Source organism: Dermacentor variabilis, chromosome 8 (assembly GCF_050947875.1).
Source record: "Dermacentor variabilis isolate Ectoservices chromosome 8, ASM5094787v1, whole genome shotgun sequence".
In the NCBI taxonomy this organism is placed as follows: Eukaryota; Metazoa; Arthropoda; class Arachnida; order Ixodida; family Ixodidae; genus Dermacentor; species Dermacentor variabilis.
The window spans coordinates 47,300,025-47,311,959 of NC_134575.1; positions in this window are offsets into that span (position 1 = coordinate 47,300,025).

The window sequence follows — 11,935 nt, forward strand, 5'->3', positions numbered from 1 at the left end:
TGTGTACCGCTGCCTGTTTCTTGGGGCATAAAAAAATAACGAAAAGCTGCAAGTTGCTAGATGGGAGTGACAGCTGATCAGGGAACAGCAAAAGAGACAGAGGGAAGCTATGTGACGTTTCACTCTCGAGTGACGGTGATGACGTAACGTGGCGCTGCTCCTAGTTTCGGTCGCCTCTCGAGCGATCACCTTCGAATTGATCGCGACTGTACGTATTGTGCCGAACCTGACCAGGGTTTTCAGCTGATTCCCGCGTGATCATAATGCATGTGGTTTTCGTACTCTGGCCGAAACCTCCAACGGGGGACTGGCCGAGAAACTTTGCCAAGGAACAAAAATAAACACATAAATAAAAGCTTACCAAAAATGTGTCATTTGCGCAGCCCTGGTACACTAGAGCGCATGCGCCCGGAACTTTTTTTTGCGCCATATGCACAAGAATGAACGGATCAGATTTAAAGCGTTTCATTAGCCACGTTTCACCCAAGAATCGGGTTACATAGACTCGACCGTGTGCGTTGGAGCTGTGCATTCTTTTTTTGTTTCGCGGTTTTTGATCGTTTTTTCTTTTAAACATCGATTACATAATTACGAGGCATGCTCAAGTTACTCTATAGAACGCTCTCTTGAAATCAGGTTTCGCTGTCATTCCTTCTTTGAAACGCAATAAACCTCACGGAAATCTGAGCAGCCAAAGGCGAAAAAAATAATTTCTTTGTTTCTGTGTACTTAAATAGGCAGGCCTGATTTAAAAGCTTCCTCTTAAGCATTAAATTTGATAGAGTTTTGCTGTTCCTTACTTTTTTTTAAGTGCGTGGATTACTGATAGAATTTAATGTCCAGAGACAAAATAAGGGCTGTATCTGTGAACTTGCTGTTATCTGTGAACGCCAATCCGTATCTATACAACCAAATGATTTTCTTTTACGCCATTGTAATACAGGGGCCGCTACGACGTGTAGTTGGACACGTGACCAAGTGTTTCAGATAGAATACCACAGCCACAAGTCACTGTACTGCCAACAAAACTTGCGCCGGCGTTTCATCACATTAAAGTTATTACAAGCCGAAATAATTTGTTAGTCCTCTGTATGCGCGAGGCGTAATCAGTCGAGCAGCTCTACAGTGCAATGACCTCTATAACAAAGGAACACTTCTGTGCCGGTTCTATTGTGAGCTGTGTCGTGCTTGATCGTTACAACGAAGCGACTTGTATAACGAATTATTGGACAGGCCCCGAGGACTTCGTTACAAAAGCGTTTCGACTGTACAATCTCGCACCCTCTTCCAAAAATAGACGTCGAGCTAAGTATGAATTCTTTTTTTAGTAAAGTGACGTTTTCAAATACCGTAATACAGAGTATAGGTTGACGGTTTCTTCTTTTCCTTTTTAAACATGAGCCACTAAACTCTGGAACGGCTTCAATTTTAGCATTTGATTAGGAGCCTGCGGGAATGAAAAATGCTATGCCTTTACCTCTAGCTCCAAAAGACAATACTGTATTCATTTACTGCCCGCTGCTTGCCGCCACACTGTAATACTTGTCAAACTAACGGCAAGCCATTTCGACCGCAATGAATGCGTACAGTGCGAGAACAACCATTGTTAATTTCTTAATTTCGCTTTCGGCGAGACGCTGACGTCCTGGGACCTCGCAGGTGGTCTAAGTACAGTGCTGCCTGCCGTGAACCGGGGCAAGTGCGCGGCTGGCACGGGACATTGGCAATACATGTTAGCTTGCTTCGACCACACCGAATATGCAACAACTTGCCTTCGGGCAGTGCCGTCTGACCTTATCCAATAGAACCTGCACTCTGAATATCGGGGCGCGCCCTCGCAAAGGCGGGCTTCCATATATGAACACAGACGCAGTTGTTACGCAGAGAAAGTTCCCTTCAAACCGAGGATTCTTTAACGTTTGCTTCTCACCGCGAACGGCCGCCGTATCCCAGCGCGGAAACAAATTTACAGTGGCAACGGTCATTACACGAGTAGATAAGTGACAGGTTCGAGCAACTGCCTAAGACATTCAGTCATCAGTGCAGCTTGGTCGTAATGTTGATTGCGCCTGTCACCGTGTCACCTTGTCTGCCTTAAACGCTTGCTATTTCACACCGAGTCCAATAAAATAAAAAAAGCTCTGGCTATGACCCTGTTTTTTTTTCGGTCACCCTGTGACACCTAAGAATATGGGGTCCAAATAAAGGCGCCGTGGAGCCGCGCGAAAATGTGCGCGCATTCATCATTGCATGGTCCAATAAGTTCCGGGTCTGAGCGACGTCGACGCACTGTAAATAGTTCGTTGCACTGATAAACAGAAAGCTTTCTCATGACCAGCGGCAGAAAATTGAAAGTAATTCACATATAACGAGAAGAACATAAGAAAAGGCCTTGTACTTTAGTTTTTTGGGTTAGTATAAGGCAACATTCTGTTACGCGGCCTTGAAAACTTCGCACAGACACATCGTAAGAAGCCAATAAACACTGAAACCAAGGACAACATAGGGGAAATTACTTGTGCTTAATAAATGAAAAAAAGAAACGATAAGTTAATGGAAGTGAAAGTGCATGAAAAAACAGGCGAAGAGTGTGGGATCGTTCTTCACGTGCGGTAAGTTGTTTTTTCATGCACTTTCATTTCCATTAATTTATCGTTTCTTTATTTCATTTATTAAGCACAAGTAATTTCCCCTGTGTTGTCCTTGGTGCCACTGTTTGTTAGGTTCTTATGATATGACTAATAAAAATCGGGCCCCTCGGTTAACCCCCTTTCTTCTCGTTTCGAACAGACACAGTCATTGTTGCACAACAATGGCAAGCTCAAGGCTAAGAATTTGCAAAGCACCGAGAGCTGAAAAACAAACGAAGTGCGGAAACAAATTTAACGCTGAAAGGAACGTTGCGGAGCGGGGTTGCTTGAATGCGTAATTGTCATCGATCTTCGGTCATCAGTTTAACACGGCCATTGTCCTACTGCCTTTCCTGTCGTGCGCAAGAATGCATTTAAATCCTGGAAGCGTTCATTTTGAATGCAAATTCACTGTGCTGTCGACTGTTTCTGGCAAAGTGAATGCCACTGAACAGACGGCAGCTTTCGCCTGCCCATTCTTGTCTGCGCTTGTTTTGCAGGCGGCACTATTGCTCACTTGGCACAACGTTGCTAGTGGCGACCAATGCACTATAGGCGATCCATTGCTTACGTACTTTGTGCTATGTAATTATAGACAAAGCACTTTGTTCGAACAGGGATGCTCGACTAGGCGAAGTGGTTGTGCTAGCATCGTAGGGTATGGAAAAGGCAGCCTTTGTAGTGCGAACGTGTCCTGCCGGAGCCAGAGTGAAAATGAACTTTGGTTTGCTTCCGTGATATTTAACAATAATACGGCGGCGTAAGCAACCCAACTCGAACTTATTCAATTGTTTGGTGTCACGTATCTGACAATAAACATTCCACAGTTTTGCACACGACGAGTAGGAACGTCCACGCGTGAGCTAAAAAAGTAGTGTTACAAATATTTCAGCGTGATTAGCTCCATCAGGCCAACTCACGGGATACCCTTGAATTTTTCAGAACTAATGCTAAATTGAAAAAGTTGCACACAATTAATTTTTGCTAAGTGTCGACAATAAGGTAACGGTGCTCTGTCTAAGCCAGTGAAGTCCGTGAAGGGTTACCTTGTCTTTGCTGTATCTCGTATCGCTAACTAAGACTCCTGTTTTTTTCAAAGCGAAGCTTTCTGCGTCTCACTGAATCGTTTGTTAGCGCCGGAAAGCAATGCAGGAAAGCCAACTTACACATCTGGGTAGAACACTACAGCTTACATTCGCAGTACCGTGCCAGCGTCGAATGGCCGGCTGGTCAGTAACTCATAATGGCGCGAAGACGCGAGCTCGGCAGGAGTTGCGCATGCGCACAAAGTTCATTGGAAGCGGAAGTTGCGTTTTCTATGCATGACACCTCCCCTGTCGCGATTAACTGAGCTTCCCTAGTTATCGGAGACAGCAAGTGCGCGTGAACATGGGCTCGTCTTAGGATCTGCAAAAGAAAAAAAAAGGAATCAAAACCCATTTGTTAAAGAAAAACGGTTGAACGTCATGCTACCCTGACGAACTGTCTATATCTGCACTGCATTACACGCGTCACTCCTCTGAGCGTCTACCACGGGAACACACGGCAATATTGTGCTAGTGTACAGTCGTCCGTGAAAATGGGAGCGTGTGCGTGTAATCAACGGTTAAATGATCTAAAATAAAGAATATTCAACTTAAAGAAATGTGTCTCCATTCGACTTCAGCGTTCAGGAAATACAATCCTAAACAAACAATCAAATTTTATATGCCTCATCATCGGATCGCTGAACGTTTCTTGGGTTCGTTGCATGGTCGTTGGCTTTGGACTTTGGTTCAGTTTGCACAAGGAGCTGTGTACGGTGGCCAACTGGAGAAGCAAGGTGTTAAGCATAAGGTATCGTAAAATTGGCCTTAGTATCACATAATGCAGGAGATTATAGAAACGGGACTGGAACGACAGTGACGCTTGCTCTAGCAACGTTTTCAGGTGGGCGTTGCTGAGCATTGCATTCTTTCAATAGTTACTTTATCTAAGTATTAATATCATGCTTTATCTTACCCAACTATCCGCTCTGTTCGGATATCAGAGAGTACTGGCTATCATGTAAGAGTTGATTGACGAGAGCCCCCAAGCCGGGCAGCCTCCCGTACTAGTTTCTCCCGAACGGCTGGCTTTTATGCAATTGCTCAGTATACAAAAAGAAGCCAACTTCAAAAGGGAGGTGATGCAGTGAATGAAAACTTTAAGGCGCGAACGAATTAAGGAAAATTGTAAAGCGTTTGATCTATGTGGCGTTGATTGATAGGTCGGGTGTTAGTGACCTCATATGTCGTGAATAGTTTTTTATGGTGAGGGCAGATTTTCCTAGAAGTACTGGAAGGAAGTCTATATGTTATGGTATAAAGGAAAAAAAGTTGCAGTTTCGCCCCAAAGACAAGACATCGATCGCGATAAAAAGAATTGTGGACGGCTATACGATGTAAGGATAGTAGTTTTATGGGCCGTATAAACTTGGATACATTCGCTCACTATCTGAATAACGAGCATGGTGTCAGCGCCCCCAGACCAACACGAACGCATTCCACTCGCTGACCGCGGACACTCTCAGACAAAAGGCCGGAGTGAGCAAGCGCGGCAGCAGCAGCGAGCGAGAGTGACCTTCGTGCTGCCTGTCGCTTCAACGCTAACAGCGACGATAGCACAGCACGCACAAAGGTATGAGACGTCTGCATATTGCTTTCAAGATAAGGCGCGCGATACCGAGCGCCGCCACCAAAGTAGGCAGTTGATGGCAGAGTAGAAGCCACTCAACCCCCCCCCCCCCTCCAGCTCTGCCTTCCCACTTTCCTCCCGCTCGGGAAGAAATGGAGCCGCCATCGTCGGCTCCTCTCGCCTGCTTTCACTGCCACATACGGCATACGGCGCGCAGTGGCGGTGCTGTCGCCCTTCGATTTCATGCAGAACACGGCGACGCCGATGGAAAAAATGCACCTGGAGGGGCCATGTAATTGCTATTGCATTAAAAAGACGTATAAAGGAATTCTCTCATTCGCACTGCGAATATTACTGCTTCTTATCTGCGTGCAGCTGACGCTACTAAACACTGCCAGGCATTAAGAGGAAGCTTTAGCTCGGGTGCTCGCATCTAAATGCATGTAAAAGGAGAAATCGTTTTTCTCGGCAACCACTGCACCAAATTTGACGAAGTTTGTTGCATTTAGCAGAAGAACTTAAAATCTTGTAATTACTTGTATCAAATTTTCGATTTTGGTGGTAAATATTTCATTAAAAGTTGGCAAATATCGAACATTTTCAGAAAACGAAATTATCAAGATCAAAACTCTGTAACTCAGCCATAAAAATGATATCACAAGTATCTGAAACGCCTCTAACGGTACATCTCAAGGGAACGAAAGTGATATGTCATACATGATTCTAAAAAAAATGCTGTTTTATGGAAATATAGTTTCTGCAGAATCCCTGTACACAACGTAACCAATTCACGTAAGATATCAATTGACATATCAAATTTGTCCGCCTTGAATGGTCTAATGGATGCCGTTTACAGATGTGTGATATCTGTTTTTTTATGCAAAGCTATTAATTTGTAAACATCGTGCTTATAATTTTTGGAACTTTCAAGTTTTTCAAAATTCTTTCAACAACATTGAGGCCTAAATAGAAATTCAGCTTCAACAGTCACTAGAACTTAACTTCCTCTCTCAAATTCAACAAATTTCATTAATATCAATCCAGGGGTTATCTCAGAAAGTCGTTTTTGCGTTTTACACGTATTTGAATAGGCCGCGTCGGAGTTGGGCCCGAGCTAAAGCTTCCTCTAATGTTGTAAGTAATGATTACACGTGCTAAGTGGCTGGTACTACGTTCAGAAGTGGCAATCAATTAGTTTTTGTCGACGAATATGTAAAGAAAACATGAAGCTTTTATTATCGCAATAATTCGTTTTTCCTTCCCGATGTCCTTCTGCAATACGGTTATTGCAATGTGTACCTTAGAACCAGGAAGAAACCAGCAATAGCTAATTCTTGAACATACTGCATCAGCCATAAGTGCCTACTAACCCCATACTGAAGTTACGAAGTAGTGGATAAAACATCTTGGCCATGGTTAAAACTGTTTATAAGTCCGTTGCTATCAGAACAATTACCTAATGTGTATCTGTAAACCACTGCAAGCAAAATACAATTAACAATGCATGAAGGAGGCAAAACCCTTTGACAGTAATATCGCAATGCTGTCGTTCTTGAGAGACAAATCTGCGGAAACGGAATTTGCATTGGTATGGCTTTTCAGTGTTCTTATAAAGCGGCAGTAAGGACGAGCAGCTTACGCGTTAAAACGTGTCACGTGTTTATTAAAAACTCTATTTACATCGTGCGATGGAAAAAATATAGATTGCTATTAAAGCAAAGGCAAAGCCTGTTTTTTTTTATAAACTCCCGAACGTCAGCGAACGTAGGTCTGTCTAAGATGAGTGATTCAAAGGTAAACATTTTTGGAGCTGCAGAAGCTCTCAAAACATGACAGGATGGGTTGTCGCTTCATATACAATTCCATTTAGCCTATTTTTGCCCGTAAGCACTTTATTTGACCGAAACCGAAGCTGCGAAAATTTGTGACGTCAGAGCGAGCTGGTACAGGAAGATTATGGCAGTACGGCCACCCATCTTCCACCTTGCTTTTCTTTTGCCGCTTTATAACCCAGTCCTCCCTAGCATGTTACTGAGCGTCCCCTCATTGCAGAAGCGCTGTTTACAGATATAGCAAAACTCACACATTTTAATTGTCTCTTTGGAGCATCGTTTCGCGAGAATGCATGGAAACTATAGGCAATGATTTAGCATATTCAAGGTAATGCGAAGTTGTGATCTCGGGAGCGTGGTGCTTGTTTGTATTTTCATCCGCAAAGTGTTCATAACCAGTTTTCGCTTATAAATTATAGAGCACTCAGAAAATGCAGATTAGAGCTCTTTAGAGGCACTCACGAATTAACTCAAGATTCAGTCTTTCTTGAAGGCCTTCGTTACTTGAGCCTGCTCGTTCTTGTAGGCCCGTCAAAGTGACTGCGGAGAAGTGATGCGTTTCATTTTTTGCTTGTGCCGGCTTTTTCTAGATTGTATATGTCTGCCCTGCGATAATAGATAACAGTCTATTGTCTTCAGCTGAACTTATCCGTTAACTTGTCATCAATCTTCTAAGCTGTCATCAATCTTCGCTGAAACAACACTTTAAGTTTGTCGAGAAGCTGGTGATTCGGACAAGGTTATTGGCCCACGGCCGTAAGCATGCAGGCATGTACGCTGCCACAAATTCTCGTGAGTTACTGATCGTGCCTTTATTTAGTACCTCAAAAGAAACATTGTGAATTTGTTCATTGTGCGAGTTTGTTCACGTTTATTTTAAAATTGATTTGTCTTTGTGTGCTTTATTCTTCAATGCTTCTTTTTTTGTGCTCAGACTCTTCAAATTAAGACTGCTTGGGTAGCGCTCGCTGTGACTGGGCTCTCTCACGTAGCCGACACCACGTGCTGGATATTGTACGACAGGCTATTCCGCAATTAAGGGGTGCTTTATTTCTGTGCATTTTTTTTTTCATTGCATTTTCTCCCATTTTTTTTTTTTTTTTGCTCGCGGTCTTTACTCTCTGTATTTATTCTTGATTGTTGGACTACACGGGTTTCGGTAGCCCGTTATCTCATATTATCATTCATTAAACAAATAAACAGTATATGTTTGGTTGCCAACGTTTTCAACCGCTATCGATAAATAACCGAACCAGCGAGCAGTGCTGCCTAAATAATCCGATTATCGAAGCAAGAGAGAATACGTTGCTTGAGTTTCTACATCGATGCGGTCGGCGCTTCTTCTCGCGAGCCGATTTTCACTTTGTGGGTTTCCGCAGTAGCTGACTGTAGGTACGCTGCGCCTGGCTTATTGCAAGGGGAAGTGTGAACAAGTCTTGCGCCTTCTCTCTCTCTCTTCCGCTCTCTCCTCTCCTGCTCTCCGCTCATGTAGGGTAGCCAACTGGCCAAGGTTTAATCAACCTCGCTCCTTTGCTTCGACCCTTCTCTCCGCAGAAGCGGCTTGATTTTGGAAGGATGCGACGAAAAGTAAAAGAAAAAACAGCAGTAATGATTCAGAACTTTCTGTGGGCCAAGTTTCTGTGTGCCGAGTAATCCTCTATAACAGAGGATGACTCGGCGATCACTACACAAAGAAAAACGAACCTTTAAGAGAGCACAGTGGACATCAGAAAGCCGAGGGAAGAAAAGTGAGTTTGATACAGGATAAAACTAAAATCAAAAATGACCTTTTTGAGTGGGACGGAACTAAAAATACCAGAGTTATTGTCTAGTCCACGAGCCTTCGTCGCCAAAAATGTGACCCGTTAATGTCAACGCCAAGCCAATCATTTGACTCCAATTCAGTGCTCGCAGTATTTCAAATACAAGCATAGAATTATAAAGTATTCTTCTCTCGCATAAACCTAAAGTAATCATAATAACTGAGGATGGGCTACACAGCGATATATCCAACGCTGAAATAGTACCATCCGGATACGGCATCCTTCATAAAGACAAGTTCTCGGGGTTGAGGGGTGGCCTTCCAAACAAAAACATAACATTTAATCAGACTACCTGATCTACCCGGTGTAGAATGCGTCATCGCTATAATTCGCCTCAATGACCGCACTTTGGTAATGGGTAGGTTTTACAGCCCAACTAATGATAAGAGCGGTTTCTTAGAAGTGCTAAGTGAATTTTTATGTCACCGCGTCGCTCTCACCAATAACATTTTGATTACTGGAGATTTGAATGTAGCATCCGTTGACTTGAACAGTGTTATTTCAGAGCCTATCATTACTATTGCTTAACAGTTAATTGATTTAGTTTTCTTCCATGACATCTCACAATTAGTTAAAGAACCAACTCGCCTTCATAAAAACGCTAAATCCATCCTGCATCTCTTTCTTGTCGGGAGAGGCATACTCGGGAAATATCGTGCAGTTCACATTCTCGACGATATATCAGACCACAAACTAATAATTCTAACGCTTAATCCTGGCCATATACCGAAATCAAAGAAGTGCGAATTGTGCGAATGACGTAGTGTGCGAACGTGCGAATGACGTAGGCGTTCTGGATGGACTGGACGTCCAGTTTTCTGATTTTCTTTCACTTTGTCAAGCGAACATTTGCAGTGTCGATGAACTCTGGCCCTTCTTCAAAAGTCTCGCGCTCAAATGGATCAAGGATTTTGTGGCTCAAAGAAAAAAAGAATTAAAGAAACATACAAAAACGCGGCCTAATAATAAGGTGGTTCGCCTTGGAACGCAAGGCGAAAACGAACAGAAAAAGCTGCCGGCAACACCTTTCCCAAGCCAAAATATCTAAACTTTGTTACGTACGGCTCGCCCTTAAAGACCGTATTTTAACAGCAAAATAGCCTTAGGTAAATGTAACTATGAAAAAGCTTTTTTTTCTTCAGCTCGGGCTAAGCTCTGGTAGCATTTCTCTTCTGGGTGAAAGTCACAGTACAGTCTTTCCATTGGTATCGAAAATGAAGCTGACAAAACACAGCTTGCGTAGGCTTTTAATCGATTGTGCTGCTCAATCTTCACTCAGGGCAATGGCAGGCAGCCACACTTCATTGCCATAATTATTGTTCCCCCTATTAGTGGCATTTTCGTATCTGAGCAAGGTGTGCTGTCACTGTTGCTAAACTTGGACTCAAAAAAAACCCCGGGAGTTGACGGCACATCCAATGCTTGCCTTGTTAGGTACGCTCAGTGGTGTTCGAAGTACTTACGTATGATATTTAGCAAAATCATTATTGCAAGCTGACTGAGCGGCCGAGTGGAAATGAGGTAAGATAATTCCTATATCTTATGGTGGCGACTCCCGTCAAATAACCTCGTACAGGCCGATCTCCATTGCTTTACTCATGTTCAAAAATTCTAGAACGTATAATATTCAAGCATATATCAGGATTCTTTGAAAACAACAACCTTACTGACAATAGGCAACATGGTTTCCGTAAAAGGAAATCGGCAGTTACACCAGGAAGGAAGGAAACAGAAAAGTAGAAGGCAGGGAAGTTAACAAGAAGGACGTCCGTTTGGCTACCCTACGCCGGGGAAATGGGAAAGGGGAAGCATACAGGTAGGGAGAGAGAGGAGGGAAGGAGATAAGGAAATGAGCGGCGTGTTCGCTGACGCGTGTGGTCTAATAGTTATTGCACTAATAGTTACAGATGTTCACTGCACTCCTTGAAAATGTTCATGATTTTGCGGCTGCTATTGATGTCAAATCTCAAATAGATGCATTGTTTATTTACTTTCGAAAAGCGCTTGACTGTGTTTCGCATCCTCAGCAAAGGCTATACCAAAAATTATACGCTAGTGTCATGGACAGAAGACTACTTGTACTCCCGGCGCCAACGTGCATCAGTAGAAGATGTCTGCTCGGCCGCTGTAGCTGTAGGGTCGGACGTTCCACAAGGGTCGGTCTTGGAATCGCTATATTTCTTGGTATTTATAAACGACATTGTTAATCAAGTATCCGTCAAAATTAGTCCATTTGCAGACGACTGCATAATTTACGACAACATTGATAACCCTCACCACTGCGTCCAATTAAATGAATCTCTTCATCACTTTGAAAAATGATGCGAGACCTGCCAAATAAAAGTTAACCAGTTCGAGTTCTGGGTTAACCAGGAAAAACAGTTCTCCTAAAAATCACCAGAAACAGCTTACCACTACAGTTTAGCTAGTGTTTACATGGAAGCTTATTACCTGAAGTAAAATATTTTAAGTATTTAGGCGTCATGGTTGCCTCGGATCTTCGGCGGAATGACAATATACCTTGCATGAAGAAAAAAGCAGTAAGCAAACTAGGGTGCTTAAGATCAACACTGTTTTTGCATTTATATTCACTGTTGACAATTATTATTGTATATACTAGCCGCCAACAATCACAACACTGATGTATTTTGTCCCACTCCGCTCTGTAACGCCTTCGGGCATTGAAGGTAATGAAGTAAAAAAATAAACACTGCGACGGGCACCACAAGATATTAAAGTGAAGCCATATAATACGTTTATCCGACCAGTCATAGAATATGCGTCAATAGTGTGGGACCCGCACACGAAAGAAAATACTGTCCAGTTAGAAAGTATTCAAAGAAAATCGGTCAGATTTGTTTAGAATACCTACAGCTGGTGGACATCTGCTAGTGCCCATGTGAAAAAGTCTGAAGCGTATACATCGCAGTGCCGGCACGATGCTGATCGGTTACAGTATCTCTGTCTACTCTGTCACAATAAAATGGGAATAGAA